Genomic DNA, 20,887 nt, shown 5'->3' on the forward strand with positions numbered 1-20,887 from the left:
GTTGAGATTTACAGCTTCAGGAAGATAGTTTATTTGCACTCACTTTCTGTGGTTTTCTTTCTCCTGTTATCTCTACAGAAAGCTGAGTTTCTTGAAAACTGCATTAGCCTTCCTTAGGGAGGCTTGTTTTCAGATCCCTTCTCAACCTGATTTGGAGCAGGGACATCAAAGGCAAGACAAATCTGGTCCACTGTTGACCTGGATCCATTTGGAGCTGGTCTGGGCAGTTGCAGCTTGCCATGGTGTTCACAGTCTTTCGAAATATTTACTTATCTGACTGACTAGAGACTTATTAAATAAGTTATGACGTCTGCACTTTTGTGTAAACAATTTACAATGCCACAATTGATGCTGGGCGCTGTTTGGAGAGAGGCAAGACTGATTGTATATACCGGGCTTCAGTTTAGAGAGTTCAGCCCCAGGACTGGGCAGTATTGTACCTAATAAATAACAACAGTTAGTCATGTGGACTCACGCTGTTTCAGTGCTCATCAAGCCACACCAACATGGCCAAATTAAACCAATGCTTCTTTGAGGAGACCTTGGCCACGCAAACATTAAGGTGTGTGGTACAGTGGTCACAGTTGCCCAGCTCTGCTCTTGCCCCATGTCTATGCTGTCCACAGCCCTTCAGCATTTACTGGGCAGAAGGAAATGGCTGCTTTGTGGAGCAAAACCCTTCTCCAAACCTAGGAGGATGGAGGTTGAGAAGTGAGTTTCACCGTGTCCAGGAGGCAGTTCCAGCCTCTGCAAGAGTACAGTGAAATGAGTGAGTTTACTTATTCTGGCACAGCTCCAGGTCATGGTACATGGGTGGGTTTCCTCAGTCTTGCATGTTTCAGTGTCTCACATCAGGTCTCCAGGGACTTCCAGGAGGAGGTGGGCTTTCTGCTGCAGCACCTTGGATCGCATCACCCAAGTGATGATCATCACATACTGTCTATTACAGGTGTGCAGGATCATGAGAAAAACCTATTCCTTGGTGGAAGAAGTGTTCCCACCTCCAGTGGAGTGACACAGGAGTGTGATTGCTGTGGCTCATGGGTGCATGCAGCTCAGCTGGTGAACCATAGCCACTGCAGATAAGCACAAGCCCCCATGAGACACCAGAGCAGAAAAGACAGGGCATGGTCTAATGTCAAGCTGAGAAGAAAAGTCAGAGGTTTTGATTCAGTTCCAACTGGAAACAAGTTGTTTCAACTCTAAACCATCTAGAATCTAGTGACCTGGACATGTCTAAAACGACATTTTCAGGACCATGCACCTCCTTCAATTTTTCTGCAGTTTGAATTTCTATCCCGATTGTGTACAAAGACAAGGATATGACTCTCAGAAGTTCCCATGAAATGGAAATGCTGGGCCCAGTGCAGCCATGTGCAATGGAGGAGCTGTGCAAGAGCTACTGCTGAAAGTCAAAAGCTTGGAAGGAGAGGAAGAAAGAGCCCTTTCTTGCTACCAAGCAGCTCTTCAGATTGACTAGTCCAGGCAAGAAATTAAAACCAAAAAAATTAAGAACTTTATTCTGCAAATACTCTTTCATACACATTCACTGTCAAAGGTCTATGCCAGATGCTGTGAATAAAGAATGGGAGGAAATTAAAAGAAGGGAATTGACCCTAACACTGACACAAGATGGCTGGGTGGATGCGAGCTGGATAAAGACTCCATATAGCCATGCATGGAAAAATGTGCTTCCTGTGAACAGAAAAAAGTAATGGAGTATTGATTTGAAATTATTGAACTGCGATACTACATCTGTGTTGCTGACGATGGCCTTGTCTGATGGGGAGAAAAGCAGAAGGAGGTCTTTCCAGTTCAGACTGGGAAAAGGAAAAGGATATCTGAGGCAGACTTTCCACATGTTGCATTCACTGTGGGAGGAAAGTAATACTCAGTTCCCTCCTGATGTTCAAAACTGTTTCTGCAATCATCCTCAGCCACCAGAAAAAGCTAATTGATCCCCCAGCTTCACCAATAGCATTCGCTCTCGAAAGGATATGTCTTTTCATTTAGTCTGCCGAAACTTGCACTCTGAACAAGAAGGATCAAGAAGCAAAATGCAGCCTGTCCCTTCCTCCCAAGGGACCCTCTGGAGAGGCACTGATCTTAGCAAACGAGAACTTTTCGGGGGGCCTGAGGGACAGCAGGCTGATGGCACCACTCTCGGTCTCCATGGAAATACACCTCAATGTAATTAATGATGAAGAACTGGGACAAGAATAAAAATGATTCAGAGAAGCTCTGGTACTTCTCTGTTTAGCTCCCGTGACTAAACCCACACAGAGCCTAGAACAGGGAGATGAGCCTCAGTTATAGCTAAGGAACAACATAATGAATTATCTCCTTTGCACTTACTTTAGCTGGTGAGTAATCCATTTTCTACTCAAACCCATGTTGACTACAGAGATTTTGCCAATATCTGATTCATCAAGATGCTGGAAAAATGTGGAATTAGAAATTCAGAAGAACTGTAGCTCTCCACCATTTATAAACTGATAATTTTGGGCAAACTCTTTAAGACATAACGTTAATACAGCCAGTACTTGGGTGAAAGTCCACCTTTAGCTAAAATTAAGTACAAAAAATGGCCTGCTAAGTGAAGAGTTTGAATCTTCTTTTTTATGTACAATATAAAATTATTTTTATTTTGGATGGTGAGTCCTTCTTAGATTTGTGGACTCCAGCTGAATAGTACAAAAGTGTGTTTTATGTGTCTGAAGGTATTTTGTTCAGAAAATGCCCAGAACTGCAGGTTCTGAAGTCATCATTTAAATACTACCGAAAGGTGTCAGCAGCCTCAGCTTCACCCCGTCTGGCAAGAGCTGCAGAGGGTTGGCCACCCCGTGTTTCCAGCCCCAGCCGCTGCGCGCGGTACCAGCAGGAACAGACGGCTCTTAGACCCACTCTCCTGTGTCTGAAAGGAGCCTGTTCCTGGAAGTTACCGGGTTGTTGAGTTCCTGGGACAGAAGCAATATGAGCGCTGAAACTTTGCCCTGCGACTCTGGGAGCTGCTGGCAGGATTTGAGGGCTGGGTCTGTGGAGCAGGCGCCGGCTTTCGGAGCTGCGGGATCTGCAGCCCGGGCAGAAGGAGGTGCTGGCCCACAGCATGGTGGTGAGGCAGCAAAGCAGTTCGAATAAATTTAAAAAAAAGCTTGAGGTCTTTTATGAAAGGCAATCTTGTACAGCAATTTATAAAGAGCTCGAGGGATGTTATTGTTTAAATAAATATTTAAGGGAGATTCCTCTCAATTTAAACACAGCAAGCTGTAGCATGTGGAAAGCAGCAGCATTTGATTACATATATGCAAGAGGCCAAAGCAAACCATTATGAACAAAGGCAGCAGAGAAGAAGAGAGCAATTTAATTTGATTCTGTTTCTCCAAAAGAGGTTATTGACAACACCACCTCTGCCTGGTGCCAAAGTGCAGCAGGGGTACAAACTCTGGCAGTCCCAGCAGTGGATGTGCAGTGCAAGGAAGCCGTTCTGCAAGCTCCGTCGGTGTTTTGGCTGATGAGATGGCTGATGAGATGGCTGGAGATAGAAGTAAGTGCAGGATTTAGCTCTGCAGGTGATGCCCTGCCTGGCAACTAGAGACCTGACATGCGGCAGCAGGGCTGTGTGCCCCAGGAGAACGGGACAAAGGTGGGCATGGCTGATCATGCCTGAGCCGTCACGTTTGTTGGCCAGTCTTTGACAGATACACAATGACAGCCTTGATACTAGAGGGCAGCACATTGCAACAGGGGTTGACTTTAAAACCCTGCTTGATGTGGTTGAGGCTCAAGGATGGCAGCTCAGGTGAGAGTTTGTTGTGCTCTGTAGCTGCAAAGCTGGAGTGACCTTGTATGGTGAGCTCGGCACAGCCAGAACTCCACGCCGTGCGCTGCCAGAGGTTTGAGACATGGAGGTGCTTTCTGCCCTGCAGGTGGAAACTGCCAAGGGCATAAACATCCAACCAGCAGCAGTGGAAAAGAAGAGAAAACAAGAGAAATTCACTGCTGAGGGATATCTAAATAAAAGTGAAAACATGCTAAAAAGCCATAGCGGTTCAAAAACTCTCAGCGAGTCTGAGTTTATTAAGAACCCATGTAGGTCATAAGTCTCAGATGTAGATTTAGACTATGGGATTCACAAGGGTGTTATAAATCAATTGATGGAAAAGGACCTAAGGGAACCGATGACACTTGTCTCAGGGTGGCAAACCTGAATTTATGTCTGGGTAGAGGTTTCCCAAAGGTCTTCATCAGTGCAAAAGGCTGAAATGCTCATCTTCCTCACCCCGTGCTAGTCTTCTTTTGGAAAAAGGTAACGTCTTTGCCTTCTCAGAAACGAGTTTTTCAACTATGCATTCAATCCCCATCTGAATTTAAGTCACAAGCCAACAGAGCACCAAATAAATCACTTTTCCAAAGTGTCACTGGAATTCGAGGATTCTGTAAAGGTCACGCAGCCCAGGTGACAGGTATTTCATGGCTGCATATGAAGACATGGCAGATCCCCTGTATGAAGTAGGACACGATTTATATAGGAGAACGCTGAATTATCAAGATGGTCACTGGGTGCCAGGGCGGTATCTTGGTAGGAGAAAAAAATCTGTGCATACATTCATGAACAAACTTCTTTGATGTTTCACCCTATCCCATGTCACTGGGCAGCAGAATAACCCGAAGATAAATTTGTATCTAGGGTGCAACCACAGGTATGTATCAAGCTTCTCTCAGGGCTGCAATCAGCATGGTTCTTTCCAGCCATGGTATCTGTGGTCCTCAATGTTACTATACAACTGCTTTCAGAAAACCAAGGCCCTGGCATGGCTCAAGGATGGAAGACCTGGCCCACACAATCTGTGGAGAGACCAAGATCTGCAGAGTAGGTCAGAAAATAATTCAGGAAAAAACCATTAATTTCCACAAAAAAAAAGCTCATGATTCATGACTATTTGGAAACAAGTGAAAACTGGGAATTACACAAAGGCCTCATTTTGTTCATTGAGGAACCGCAGAATTAATTGCATGTACTTTAGTTTCCAGCAAAGGCTAAGTCTCATGGCACAGTGTTGTGATTGTTAAACTAGTCGTGTCACACATACTGCTTTAATTCAGACCAAAACAGTAGGAAGAGCATGATGGGATATAGCCAGTAGCTAGCTGGTAATAGAGGTGGGATAGGAGCAGGGCCTGTGTCTCAAGTATGTCAGGCAATTCATCAAGCAATGAAGGTTTTAGGTTAGCACGCATGCGGTGACCTCACTCTTTTGTTGGGCTGTGTGCAGTGAAAGGAGCTGGCTGGGCCAGGCAGGGGTGCAGATTAGGAGGTGGCAGCTCTTCCAGAGCTGTGCAAGAAACCTTGTGCACAGACCTGACTGCTTCATTCATGATGTTGCTCCACACTTGTAATCATCACATCAAAGTTGTAACAGCAACAGCTTCCTGGATTTATTTATTTTGCGACAACTTGCACAAGGACATCCCCAATAAGCATCTCTGGTCCTTTGACTGTCAGTCTCCACTCTACCCATCCGCTCTCATCCAGCATCAAAGTTTAGGGCACGGTTTGCCACAACGTCCACACAAGCACTTTCTTGTTTTCTTCCATGACACTTGGAGCAGCTGCCCATAAGCATCCACCACCAGTCTTTTTCCTTTTCTGTTTCAGTTCTCCTGCAAATCCCTGCTTAAAACTTCTTCTTGTGACATTCTTGACAATGGCAAGGCTGTTGGTTTGCAGCAAGCACTGCCTGCCACACTGGCCAACACCATCTCATGGCTTCTTAGCACTCCTTTACCTCTCAGTAGTTGTCTGTAGGCAGCTCTGGTCTTGTCACATTGTCGGCTCCTGTGGAACAATGGCTTTTCTTTTGGTCTTTATTTCTACACCATCTCGCACAGCTGAGGCCTGGTGTGTGCGTAGACTTCCCAGGAGCTGTTGAAGATGATAAAACTTCACTGCCCAGCTTTGTGGAAGGAAAGTCATACGGGATACTCCATGGCCTGCAGCCATAAAAGAAGCGAAGGAAACCACCTCTCCCAGCCTCTCCAGCAGGAGTGGAAACAAGCAGGCTGCAGCTCCCTACCTTTTAGTGTGGAAATCACGTCAAGTGGCAAAATGGAAACCCTGACATTTCACCATCTGTCTGCAAATGCTGCATATGTATTGCACACAGAAATAGGCTATAAGAATACTGTTAAGACTGAAAACCCCACGATGCCAGAATTAGGACTTCCTTATGCTATGTGTTATGATACACTTGTTAATTAGATGATCACATAGTACTTTGCCAGAGGTCTTAGCTTTTTCCCATGGTACAGGATGAACTGTTGTTACTGGAAAAGGCGTTATATAGAATTTTCGTTCAGTGCAACCCTAGGTTGTGTTTGCTACCCAAGTCCTCTTCTGAATAAAAATTGCTGATTTTCCCAACACTGGGAAATTTCAGTGACACACCTCCTTGTAGACTCTTGGTACTTCACAAAGTTCTCTGAGCTCTGGTACCTCTGTCAGGGGTATGGTGCTGCTTTAGCAACTTGAACAAGATGGAAATGGTGAGACCGGTGTGCAAGCAACTAGCTTGATCACATCAAGCACCAGTTTGTCAGGGGCCTGGCGTGGTCACCTGCCCTGGCTGTCCCCACTGTGGCCTTCCCTGCAACCATGCCTGCATCTACCCTTGCAGGCTTCACAGGTCCCATAGCCAGTGCTTCAAGGTGGTGAGCTGAGACCACGGGGTGCCCAATAGACATAGCTAGGGCCGTGCAAGTGTTCAGCATCAGGTGGCACTGGACATGCTCGAGGCAGAGTGCCCATGTACTCCCACCCCAGGAGCGGGTGTGCAGCGCTGGGCTGTCCTGGCATCTGCAGGCAGGGGGGCAAACACCACAGCTACTGACTGGTCACTGCAGAGACCTTCAGTGAGACCCAGCACAAAAGACTCTGCAGGGAGAACAGGACTGAAGCCAGTTCTGCAAAGGCAGCACTTTTTTTCCTAAGACGGGACCGTGGATGGGGCAGGTCAGGTTTCACATCAGGCTCTGGCATGGCCAGACTCTCCCTATGGCTCACACTTTGACACACTCCTCCCTGCCGCACTCCCAAGCCCTCCAAGCCGCTGGCTCCTCACTTGCACCATGTACTCCCCATCCCAGTCCCATGCCATCCTTCAGCTTTAGCATCCCTTTAGTACCAGACCTTCCATTAGTCCAGCATCCCCAGGGTCCCTGGGTGCCCTCTTGCCCTGCAGGAAGGGCGTCAAAAGAAGAGTGCTGTTCCCTGCCTGCCTTTCCATTGCCCAACCCCTCTGCCCTGAGCAGCACCGCGGGGAGACTCCAGCTCCATCCTGCCCCTGGGGCTGGGCTTGGCTCTGAGGCTGCAGAGGGGAGGTACATGTAGCCGCAGTTCCTGCAGGGCTGCAGAGAGGCGACACGTGTAGCCGCAGTTCCTGCAGGGCTGCAAAGGGGCAGCAGGACCAGCAGGAACTCAGTAGCACCAACTGGGTGCACAGGAGCACTGGGCTTGGCACTGGGAGCTGATGGGATGCTGGGCTGAGTTACTCATGTGGGAAGGAATCTCAGCCGATTTTGCTTACGCTGCCCTAGCAGGTTTCTAATAAGTTGCTATTTTTTCCCTTCAAAGGCTATCACTAAGCCAAATTGGAGGAGATTTACAAAGTAAGAAAAAAAGAAATCACAGTCTTAATAAGAAGCTGCCAAATTTCAGATCTCTACTCCAAAATGCAGAGGGATAAGACATATCCAAGACAAGGATCACCAGGTTCCCTCCTCCCATTTCTTCCTTTCTTTTTTTTCCAGTTGGACAACAATGCTTTTTTTCCCTGTGCTCATTCTTGGAAATGGCTGGACAATTTTGGCTGAAATTTTCCAGAAAAGAACTTAGCCTAAGGCAGACAATCAAGTTGAAGAACTCAGTCTAAACGGTTCAAGTCTGGAAAATTTAAAGCAACTGAGAATACAGTATTATAGCGGGACACATATGAGTAACCTTAATGATAGGAGCTGCCTGCAATCCCACCTTTGACGCATTCAAAATTATAATAGCTGATGATGCTGTTCCATTCATGTGCGTCTTATCACAGTTCAGATATTTCGCCAGTAAAAAAAGCTTTAACTCAGTCATCCCACTGAGCCTTCCCACACCCCTTCCTACTCGAACAGCTCTTCCCATCCAACAACTGATTGTACAAAAAACCACAGTTCCCTTGCCTCCAGTATTTGCACTTGAGCTTCAGCTTCTTGGATAGAGGCAACTGATGCTAAAATGAGATTGCTCTCTGAACTAATGTAATCAAAATTAATAAAAGAAATAAAACAACACACTCCTCTGGCAGCTTCCCATGCATATTTTCCATAAAAGTTCAGTTTTCCACAAGAACAAATTGTGAGTATGTGGGGGATTTGCACTGAATCTTGATACAGAGCTTAGAATTCTTGGCACTGCTTGGGATGTTAAAATGACATCAGCTCCACTTTCTATATTGAAATTTTATAGTTGCTGCTTGACCGCATTTCTTTGTTCTGCGCATATTCTCTCTCCTCAGAGCTGCCTCTCTGCCATGGCATGCTGTACATGAGTATCATGAAAAGCTGTATGTTTGTACTCCTTGTAGCCCTGCTTGCCCCTCCCTGCGCTGGACACCCAGGGGATAAAGCTGCATTTCTTCCTCCGGGACAAAGCAGCGTTGTTGGCTCAAGGGACGAGGGTACCTTTGTAGCCAAGAGGGTTCCCTGCAGCACGGCAGCTCAGTGCTGCGAGGGACCTGGCGTGCCAAGCAGGGTCCTCCTCTTTCCTCCGGAGGAGCAGAGGAGTGGAGCGTGTGCTACTGGGTTGACGTGGCTGCGGGACAGCGGGGACCAGGGGAGGGCAGTTGTCACAGGCAGGACGCTGTGAAACCACCCTGTCTTGGTTAGGGAAGGGAAGGGGAAGCGGAGAGGAAGGGAAAAGAAAAGGGAGCATGTCCGGGTGCGAGATGAGGCTTTCTCCAGCACGGGCAAGGTGCTACCTGGGGCAGAGTTTGTTCAGTTCTGCCTTGATGAGAACACAAGTACCCCCGCAGTGCACACATACTGCCCCATGCCAAGGGGCAGGGAGGGGCAGGGAGTGGCAGCATTTTTTCAAATTAAGCAAAAATCCAAGTAACGGTGTTTCTGAATTAATGACCTGTATTTCTGTACTATGCAGCAGCATGACCTGCTGAGTTTGAACACTGTGCTGCAGGAGGACTGATTTGGTACTCGGGATCCCCCATGAATCACAGCACAGGGCAAAGGAAGAGTTTTGGGACTGGGAGAGTTAACAGACTCCAGCACTGGGAGTACGATTCCAGAGGCATTAGCACAGACATCATGCTTGTTTCCTGGATTTCAACTAAAATAAGGATTCAAGGAAAAAATGATGCTTTCCTACATCCCCTGTGACTTGGAAAGCAATAAGAGCAAATAAAGGCAGATAATTATCTGGCACGCCACATCCAAACATTTCTGAGAGCATCCTCCTGCCGTTACTGTCAGAGTCACGTTGGAACAGCATTAGCATATACTCTGTAAACAGAGTCAGTGGCATCCTCCAGCACAGCCTCAGCCTCCCGTGCGGGGATTACAGCAGCTGGACAAACCCAGGAGGGACTATACCTGGCAGACAACAGAATGCCAGTTTTCCTTTAGTCTGGCTTGATCACAAGAGTGAGTTATTTCCTACGTTGCCTACATGCTCAGCCTCTCTAAAGCGTGACAGAGAATAGCTGCTGCTTGCTTCTCTGTGCAAGATTATAATTTCATTATTTCACTGCCTTCTGGAAACAGTCGCAAGACCATAATAACAGTTAAAAGGTTGTGAAGCCATTTGCCAAACATTTCTTGCTCTATAAGCAACAACATTTTTACAATCACATTTGCAACAACATTTTTGCAATCACATCTATACACTCCTTTACAAGCACATGCAACACACAGAATGCAGAAAATCTTTACCTTGCATGCCCAGAGGAGAGAGCCTGGTTTCCTCTCATGGATCAGAAGTTGGATGAAAAACAAAGCCAAGAAAGACCCTTGAACAGGCTCATCTGCTGAGAGTTGTCTAAATCCCAAGCCTGCTCCTGCTTGCAGCTCTAAGTTTGTGCTCTGAATAGAGGCTGTGTTATTTTAACCACAGGATTTCTAGTCATGGGGGAGGAGAGATGGATTAGGTACGTTTGCATTCTAATGCTTCACGTTTACCTCAACTGAAACCAAGTACTTTAAGTCTGATGTAAATAAGTACTGCTAAGATATAAATTTCAAGAGCCCAGTAACCAATTATGCTTAAACTAACATGCTAAATAACTGTGGAAAATTCCAGAGGAATAAGATAACATACTTCTGTGTTCTTTTCTAAATAAAAGGCATGTGTGGAATTTCATGCTAGATACCATGACAAGTGAGGGGCAGCAGAACTGGGCAAATTAACCTATGTAAGGTGCCATACCTCATAAAACAATGTTCTTAACACCTGTTAGCATGGATTTCAGCAGGCACCCAGCAATTTGGGTTTTCATGGCTTGTAAAAAGTATAGATATGAGGGATTTGAATCTAATATTTAAAAAGAGCAAATAAAGCTCTTTAAGGTAATAAGGGAAGATTTTAAAAGGCCATGAGGTCTATAGTTCTGCAGGAGCACACGCATTAGCCTGCTGAACAAGTGCCTTCTCCGACAGGGATGTAAGCTTGATACCCTCCCTGCAGCTCACGGATTGCTACGAAGATTGTTAAATGCAGGCAAAATATTGTGCCCGGGACACTGGTTTGGGGTTTTTATTGTTTAATCCAGCTCAAGCTCTGCCTTCATTTCCTGGTTTATGACACTTTGGTGCCGCAGCTGCTGCAGTTGCAAAGCATGGCTGCAGTCCAGACTTGCAGGGCCACCTCTCAGCCGATGGAAAAGAGATCTATTAACTTTCTGAGAGGTATGATTTGTAAATAAAAGGCATTCTTAATCTTTGAGCTGAACTGAGGAAAACAATTTGAATACAAAACACTAGAGGGAAGGGGACAAATTCCAATTTGTCTTTGACAGCAGAGGCTTCAGGAACACAAGTTTAATTCCATTTTTAATAAAACCTGGCTCTATAAATAACATTATCTTACACTTACATAACACTCTTCATCCCAAAGCATTCCCCAGTGCTTTGCAGACGTAATCATCCTGTCTGAAAACCACGGGCAGACCTCCCACCCCGGCGTGGAGGATAGTGCCGTCTGGCAGCGCTGCCTGTGCTGGGCAGGAGGCAGGCAGTGGAGCATCCTGCGGTAGCTCAGACAGAGCATCCCGTGGCAGCTCAGATGGAGCATCCCGCAGCAGCCCAGGCAGAGCATCCTATGGCAGCTCGGCCAAAGCATCCCACAGCAACTCGGATTGAACATCCTGCGGCAGCTTGCATTGAGCATCCTGTGGCAGTTTGGTCAGCTCCTGTCTATCAGTAGGAGCTGGCAGCTGGCTGGGGTGTCACAGCCAGTGCCCTGCTCTGGGGGTGCTGGCCAGGAGCACGGGGTGTCAGCTTGTTGGGCCACCCGGGTACCACTGGCTGCAGGAGAGCCCACGCTGATTGACAGGTCTGGTATTTTTAATGACCAGCAGTATTTATTTTTAACGACCAGCTCAGCCTGCAGGTCCCCAAAAGGGACAGGGGCATCTCTGGAGGTGTCAGCCTGCTTCCCAGAGCTCAGGCTGAGCTCTCTGAGCTCCCCTGGATGCTTGGCTCTAGCCTGGCTCACCTTTGTAGGGTAGACAACTGGGATCCCAAGCATCTGTGCCATGGGGATCCCGAGCATCTGTGTTACAGGCAGGGATGTGCACCTGAGCTAGAAACAAAATGTCCCCAAACCTCCCATCAACATGCCTCTGGCCCATTAACCAACGTCTTCTTCCACCAGTCGAGCAGCTCGCTCTACCCCAGCTGACTTTTTTTGGCATTGCTGTAATTGTCTTAACATCAACCCTGCTGATGTTTCCCAGCTACAGGTTCCACCTTACCCTTGCATGGGACCCAAAAAGGAAAGCAGGCATGAGAAATGCTCCTGGCACAGGGGCAGGTGTTGCTACAGCCCTCCCAGGGGGAGCTCCAGCTGGAAGAGCCCAGGTCTCCCAGTTTGCAGCGATGCTGGTATGATGGGCACCAGGCCTGCTCACCAACATTGCAAGCTGCTGGAGAGGACTTTAAGAGGAAAACAGCCCCATCTCCTTTTCTTGTGCTCCCTGCTCCACCTGGATAGAGGATCTTTGCATGCACAGAGGAGGTTTCTGTGCTGCAGAGGGGTATATATTTCATTTTTGCTTAGCTGGCTCAATAGGAAACAGCAGGAGGAAGAGAGGCCAGCAGAAGTTGCTCTGCGGGTTGACCTGAAAATAATCCATTTTTCCAGAGAAACTAGAAAAAGCGGGGGCGGGGAGAAAGCAAAAATAATTTTGAATTAAGTGAAAGCATTTGATCCTAATGCATGGTTTGGTTTTTCTGGTGTATCTCTTACATCAGATTGTATTTAAAAAGAAACAGCACTTTAAAAAACAAAAATAAAGGAAATGAAGAGTTTAATTTCTAAAATGTCAAGGCAAGACATTTCAGCATTCCTCTTTGCTGCTGTTTCTTCGAGATGGAGAAATAAGTAGTAACAGAGGGATGGGTTTAGTGTTTATTTCCTTTTTCCTCCTAGACAAGTCAACAAATTGGACTCAAATTCACAAACCGGTTCGCTCAAGTTAGTATTTTTTATCAAATGAGGAAACAAGCAAACAAACAAAACAAACAACAACAAAAACCAGTCTGTCTAAACGTTTGCCAGATTTAGGCTCTGACACAGCAGCGAGTATCTGGAAGTCGAACAGCTGCCTATTGATGAAGTTTGCTATTTTTCTCTTGTGCCTTGAGGCCGCTCAGACCTGCTCCCTTCCCAGTGTGCCCTCTTGCTGCAGTGCAGACCACAAACGTGCCCGCTGCCTCCAAAACAAAGTCAGCTCCACGCAGTTTCTGGAGCTCTTTTCCTCTTCATCCAACCCTAATATTAGAGATCTTAGCTGGAATAGCTGTTTCCCAAGTGTAAACAGCAACAAATTATTCCCGGTCTGTGAGAGGAATGTTCCCTTTCAGCACCCTCTGTGCGATGCTGGATATTTCTGCACTGTAATCACACCGGGCTGAGGTCTGTGAGCTGCGGTGCTCACCTGCCTTCCATTAAAGCCTGCAGAATAAAACACAGCCCATGCTAGAACTATTTAGGGATTTAATTTTGCATTTCAGTCAGCGCTTAGATGAATTGGGCAGCAAATGAAAGGATATTTGAAGCACAATGAACAGTACAATGAAGTACAATTTTGCAGCAGCAAGAACTCCCACACTGGCCTCCCCTTCTGAGATAATGGGATGAAGAATTCATAATAGACATTGTTAATGAGAAATTACATGTTAAAGGAACCTGAACAGTTGCCCACCTATTTTGCATGCTTTCTCCCTTTTTTATAAAATGAACTGAGAATTAGAGAGAAAGAGCTTCTATTTCTTTTGAATTAGGGTACCACTTCTAGAAGTGATATTGCAAATCCACACAAAGATCTTCCATTAGGATCCGCACAAAACCACATGGTTGATGTAGAAAACACAAGCTTTGGGGAAAAAAAAGCCCATTGGGAATGGTAGCAGACCACATTTTCACACTTCTGCTCTGCAGTTTTGACATCTGGTACTTACTCTGTTGTGAAAGAAAGCAAATGTTTTCTTTAATCAAACTGCTCCAGGAACTGAGGCTCTGAATCATTCTCTGCCAACATCAAGTACTATAGGACACAAAATTGTGTCTATCTATCTGCCCCTCTTCTACATCCCATTTCCCAGCCTTTTTTGGCTTGCTGTGAGTATGAGGCAGAACAAGAAAATCCATGTGGATCTCAGAAGGAAGAAGATGCACTTCCTGAAGGGTGGATGAGATAGCTGAAAACCAGGCTGTGTAGACAGCTAAATTTCACTGGGCACAACCCTGAAAATACTCCTAGAGAAGAGCTGGTTTTGCTCAGCAATAGAGAAGTGCCAATAGCAGTGCCCAGTGAGACCTTCCACTCCAGAAGACGTTACCTTCTTCTCCAGTCCCACCAGATGGGCAGATGCAATTGCTACTACTGAATATGCCTTTGTTATGAGGTGCCTTCTCAGGTCCTCAGGCATATTAAATCCCAACAGGCAGCTCATCCATCAGTGGGGAGCATTTGTACTAGATATGTGACTGCTATAAACCGAATTTCTGCCTTGGAGAAATTGTGTTATTAGAAAGCTCTGCTGTTGCAGGAGGAGCTCTTTGCATCTTCTGCAAGATTTATATACTCATCTTTGCTGTGGAAAGGAAGATTGTATATTGTGACATTCAGGATCAAAAACAAAGGCAATTGAGTTCTGATTTATGACATTAAGGGTCTTCTCTGGGTTAACAAAGGATTCATGTTCTTGCAGTCAGGTATGTGTATCTTTAACACTGTGTTACACAATGATAATGACCAGTAAAGGTCAACCCACCCACGGGTGAGAGCTGTATGCGCTCCCACAGCAGTGATGCCCCACGGACTGTGCTGTCCTGCCCGCAGTGATGGTGTGTATATTTAGGATGCTGATTGTTAATCCAGATTTGGAGCAACATGTTGCCAAGCTATTCTTTAAATATCAAAAGTGTGAACAGAAGTAGCACAAGAAGATGATGTGCCTCAGGAGGCCCATGTGCAGCAAGTACTTCTGGTGACTCAAAATAAAAGTATGGTCACAGCGATGGTCCCCCTAGCCCAGAGGCTTCTTTCCCACAAACTGGTCCAGCTGCAAGGTGACAAGATGAAGTGCCTGATTTAGAGGGTGTATTCAAGGAGACAGGAGCAAATAACAGAGGTTCTTGTTCAGCTGGAGGTGTCAGGGCATGTTGTGGAAAAAGTGCAGAAACAGCAGGCTGAGAGGAAAGGAAATAGGGGTTTCGGAGCAGGAACCTCAGAGGTCCTGAAAATAGAGGCTCATGAGGAAAACAGAGTTAGGAGAGCTCTTTGCTGGACTTCAGAAAATGTTGATATTCAGGCAAAGCATGTGATGGTTCTTGTTATAAAATAATATTTATTCCTCTTTTCTCTCACACCTCTGACTGCAGGATTCCAGGGACCTCTGGCAGATCCCTGTATCACGGACCACAAAACGAACCATGTTAGTGGAAGGTGCCATCATGCTGATGATGTCTGGTGGTGGTTATGGCTTGTCACTCCTTGCCATGAAAGAAAAATTCAGAGCTGACCACCAGGAAGGGAGTGGGTCTGACCTGATGGCTGCTCTTCTGGGAAAAGGAGTAATTGCTGCTAAGGAAAGTAAGGGTGGGTGGGACACAAATTGGAGTCCTGTCCTGTGGCCTCTGTGGCTCCTTGGCTATTTTCACATGACAGTCCTTGATGACTTCAGCAAGGCAGGAGGTATACAAGCAGCTGGGAGGGGAATAAGTCTCCTTTTTAATGCATCCAGAACTGCAGCCTGCATCTCTAAGAAAGCCTCTGTTCCCATGCCTTGCCTTGAGCTACTTACCTCTAATTATTTCTGTTACAATTAGCAAAGTGGCTATCCAGGCTGCAGTGTGAAACTTGTCTGAAGGAAACTCTGAGCTAGAGAACCTACTGAATAAATAGGTAGGTCATGAATAAAATGCAGAAAGTGTGGCACCACAACAATCCTTACCCCTCGTGCTGCTTGCAGAGCAGTATTTATGTTTTGCTTTTGGTTTTTTGCAACAAAAGTTATCCTGTGTATGACATTATAAGGCTCAGGGGAAGATGCTTCACCAACCTGCTCATAGGCATTCTCCAAACCTGCATCACACCTAGTAGCCCCAGAGGAATTTCCTCAAAAATTATGAAGTGTGCATGGAAGATCTAAGAACGTACTGAGCCCTAAAGCCCTTTGCACTGCTCAGGGTGGGTAGGACGAGATGGGGATGTCTCTACCTCATCACAGTCATACCAGCCCTGAGGACATTTCCCCATAGAGATGTCAGGTCCTTCTATAGGGCTCCCTGGGGAAATGCACAAAAGGCTCCTAAGGAATTGCAAGATCTGTTTTGAGTTCTTTTCTTCTTCTTCTTCTTCTTTTTTTTTTTTTTTTTTGTCTAAAGCAATACAGCTAAGACAAGGCCAAATCTTGTGCTTTCCAGACAAGTTAGAGGCCTGAATAATGTACTTCGTCTCAGAGACCAGGATTTGATCTCCAGATATATTGCAGACTCCCTGTATTACTTTGGCAAGTCACTTTGTGATGGACTTTCATACACTTGGCACTAAATCCAAGCCATTAGGATAACTATATAAGGCAAGATCCCCAGAAGAGTTCATTTCCCCTTGTCCAGAATTCTTTGGAAGAATTATCCCATTATTTTACTTGCTAAGCGGGAGAGCTCAGCTTTTCTGAAAACCTGCTCGTGCTTGGCAGCCCCAAGTTCTTAAGAAACTTTATCCCCGTACCTTTATGCCTCCATTCCCATCTGCATGTTGTAAGAAACCATCTTTCCTTGGAGCCCTTCATCTGGCTTTCCTATTCCAACCATGAGTTCCCAGTGGTGAGACCACTCTCATGTGAGGTGTCCCAACCTCTCTGGCACAGCAGGTCACGAACATCTGACACAGACCTGCCTGCCCCTGTTATACAAATATACACCCTTGGTAACAGGAATTGAACTTAAAGAAGCAAGCTGCACAGAGGAAGGACACTAAAAAGGGAATTAAAACATCATGTTAGATTCCTCTTTGGTGCACTTTAATTTGTTTTCTCTTTTAAGATCCTGGGTGTTTGGGACCTATTTCTTCTTTGTACACTTGGAGGATTAGAAGGCACATTTTCTGGGAAAGGCAGTGTAAATCCTCTTTGGGTTTTTAATGCTGAAGATGAAAAAGGATGAGTTGTCCCTGTCTAGAGTGAACATCAGAAGGAGGAAACCACCAGGATTTCTCAGGAAGTCTAAAGAAACTGAGCTTAAGGTCAGAGCAAACTGAACTTTCCTCAATTTTATGGCCACAGCAATTCTGCTTGGTTTTTTCTTCAATTTTATGGCCACAGCAATTCTGCTTGGGTTTTTTTTTATGAAAGTGGTGTTTAGCATGGGATTTCTCAGATGCTGGAACTGCTCCTTTGAGCTATGGAAATTTACAAGCAAAGCTACAAAGGTAATTGTACTCAAATTATACACTGCCCCTAGCAGATCAAAACTCATTCCTCCCTGTTCGTATTCCAGAAAACCAAGCATCACCCTGTCGATGTGGATCACTCACTGATTGGCAGTGCACAAATGTTTAAAGGCAATGGAGAAAAACAAGGATATTTTTGGCAAAGTTCTGATCATCAGACTCGGATTTGCACTAAGACTGAAGAGCTTACAGAAAACTTTCCCACCAGAAATTAGAAGAAAGCATGGCAGAATCCAGGCTCCATCCTTCACAGACACAACTTGCAGGGCTGACAGGATGGTATTTTTTTTAATTGTGAATGCCTGGTAGAGAGCTATAAGTGCCAGTGGCTCCTTCTAAAGCCAGGGAATATGGCAGTTTATGGGCCAAATCCTGCTCTGAGGGCAGCTCTGTCTGCCCTGCGGCCCGTGCAGTGGATGTCCCTGCACTAGCTGCCGGGGCCCTCGCAACGAAGCAGCTGCTGATGGAGTCAGGGTCAGCCCTGTCTCATGGCCTGTCATTTCCACCTGCCCACAGCAAGTCAGAAAACTCACAGGAGGCCACAAGTCTTATGCTGGGCACTGGCTGGTTCAGTATGGAGAAAGCAACCCCAAAAGATGAGCAACCGCATCTGCGTTACATGTCTTCCTATGGCACGGAGCCGCTCTCCTGTCCTTGCCCCCTCGCTGCCGTTGCAATACAAGTTTTCAGTGCTTAATCACCGTTCAAGATGTGGTCAGAGAGGACTCCTGGGCAGTGACAGAGATGCAGTGAGATTTCCCACCAAATAAAAGGGTTTATGAAGACAGGAGTGAGAACATTTACCCGGGCAAAAACAAGGTGCAAATATCTTTGTTGTATGTGTTACCCCCTCATATGGATGCACCTGAGTTTGAAGCTGGTTTTACTATACTTTAAGTAACAAAATGGGTGCGTCTCTTTCCTTACCGCCCCCTTTGCAATGCATTTCAGATCTCTACAAAAAAGCAATGTCAAACGGTGCTGGGCTGTACAGAGGGAGTAGCCTGGATTCAGAGTCTTTCACTTTTAGCTAATCTTTTCAAATCTATTTAAGATGGGAGCAATTTGAAGCTCTTACCCTCTGAGAACTACTTGGCAGCTGGAATTAAATGAATTGGTCCAGGCTCCAGAGGATGTGATGTTGTCACAGGGGGGTCGGCAGCAGCCCTAGTCGGCATCCTGATCCCCATTTGCGGATGGGGCAAAGAGAAACGCTACACCCTCTCCACAGCCACATGAGGGGATAAGCGAGATATCACAGGCGTTTTCTTCTCAAAGCGCGACCGGCTCTCTGGGCACAAAGCCAGGCTGCTGTGCCCCACTGCTGTTTGGTGGCTTCCCTGCCCAGATGTGAGCAAGACAGAGCCTGAGGGTGGCAGGGGAGACGAAAGCAAGGTGGTTTGCTGCCGAAATTCAGGCCCATGCAGGATGTTTCTTTATTGGTCAGCTTTGTCTCCTTGATCTTGTTAGAATTTTTCTTTTCCTTTTTGTTTACATCTTAGTTTGAAGGAGATACGGTTGCACTTGTTAACAATACTCAGAAGCAAAGCAGTTAACCAGCGATTATTCCAATGCATCTGGGTGTTTTGGTATTCCAGAATAACAGAAAGTCTATAGACAGGATTTTTTTTTTTAAAGGATTCTTATTTGAGACAGGGGAGAGGAACAATCCTCCCGTCTGGGAAAACTCGTGAGATTTGACGAAGCTGAGGAAAGCTCTGCTGCGAGGAAGCAGAGGTCACTGCCTGGTTTGCCTGCACGAGCCCAGCTCCCCTCTGAGGGCTGCTGCAAGGAAAGTGAGGAGGGAACCCTCAGGCAAAATCAGCTCCTGTCTGCAGCTCTGCAACCGCGCGAGCTGCTGCAGAGATCTGGGGCCCTGGGGTGCAGAGGGGCTTTGTAGCGAGAGCCCCTGTGGCAAAACTGATGGGTTTTAACTCCCCTGGATGCTGCATTCTGTCAAAAGTGACACATCGCTGCAGAACATCCCCATTTTGGCCAACTAGCATTTTCAAATGGAAAAAAACATCGAGCTGGAAAATATCCGATCGGATCTAGTCCTCACGATGCACTGCACTGACACGCTATTTATGCACTGGAGGCTGGCGTAGCTTTCAAAAGGAAATGAATCCAAGAGAAGCCTTAACAACAAACCACAGCCAGCATCGGTATATTAAGATAGCAAAAAATCTGTGCATTAGCAAACCCGGATGGTGCCATGAATGTGACTGTAGCAAGTCCACATCACTGTTGTGGTAATGATGTTGACTGATCAATAACTCAAAGTCCCATGGAAACCAAGCTGCCTGAAAACAAACCCACTCCTTCTCCTCCTATTTAGACTCAACTGCTAAGCAAAACAGCAGAGAAAAAATTGCATGAATTAGACACTCAAAGCTCCAACCTAGTTTTTGCTGTCCCTTCATGCCTCCTGAAGAAAGGCAACATAATATTGCCTGCGTCAAATGAAGACAAAAATGCTTTCTGAATTTAGGAAACCAAAGATCAGAGTGTTTTACTTATCTCACTTTCCTGTGAATCTGCAGATAAGAGTTTAATCATAACACTGCTTTTCAATATGTCACACAAACATGAGTTTCAGGCTTTTTGAGTGAAATACTTTGTTTGCCCCATTTTACAGATAAAGAAACAGAAACATGGGAGGTTGAATTGCTGGCTTTAAGACATGCTGTGGGTCATTGCCAGATTGATGGCTCAGAGAGCGACTCTTGACCTGTGCCTGACTCATTTGACTTTGCTACCGCAGAAGTTCACAGCAGAATAATTCAGGTGATCTGTCTGGTGTTGGTGGACGTAACCAATACCTGCTCAAAACTCTTGGCAAGTACCAAGAATTTAGTATCAAACTAAAGAGAACCCCTGTGACTGTGAGGATCTGAGCACTGTCCTTCCAGTGACCCTGCTTTTTTTGCAGCTTTCCTTTTCCATCTGCTGCAATCTTGTGCTGTTGTGGTGTGCTGTCCTCCTCCTGCATTGCTCTCCCTCCTGCTGTGCCCTTGAGGCTTTGAGAAACTTTGGGAGGGGCTGCTAAATTTTCAAGAAGCCAACTGGATCAGAATGCAAATCTTAAAAAAGAAGGATAACCCCACGCCTGCAAAAATGTGCCTCCCATCTATCCAAGTGACAGCACTGTGATGCTTGGGGGATCCTGTGTTCACACCTCATGTAACAGGTTCTGGCTTTTCTTTAAGGCTTCAGTTCCTGGAATAAACTGATTATGTGAAAATGCCTGAGTTTATTTAAGGAAAATGTTTGTAGCTCTCTTGTTTGGGGAGAAAAGCTCAAAAATACGAAGCTGAAGGAATCAAAACCCAGGTGGCAAATTAAAAAGCTGTTGATTATCTTCTTTTAGCTCACCCCTCAGCTTGCCCTTGCATGTGAGGTGCTTTCTCTCTTGCGAGACCTTCCTGTGCCTGTTGGGAAGCTCTCTGAGCCACAGGTCACATGCACTTCTTCCGTGAAGTACAATTAACGCAATATCTTAATTATAAGTAAGCATCAGGCTAGACGTGCACCCACTGCAGGACCAGCTGTGCTGGAAAAGGGCACGCACAGGCTGAGCGGAGGGAGGTGTCTGCGCCAGGCGTGCAGTGTGAGGTCTGCAGCGGGAGCACTGATTTGAGCTCACAGGACCCCACTTAGTG

The sequence above is a fragment of the Caloenas nicobarica genome, chromosome 2, assembly GCF_036013445.1.
Source record: "Caloenas nicobarica isolate bCalNic1 chromosome 2, bCalNic1.hap1, whole genome shotgun sequence".
In the NCBI taxonomy this organism is placed as follows: Eukaryota; Metazoa; Chordata; class Aves; order Columbiformes; family Columbidae; genus Caloenas; species Caloenas nicobarica.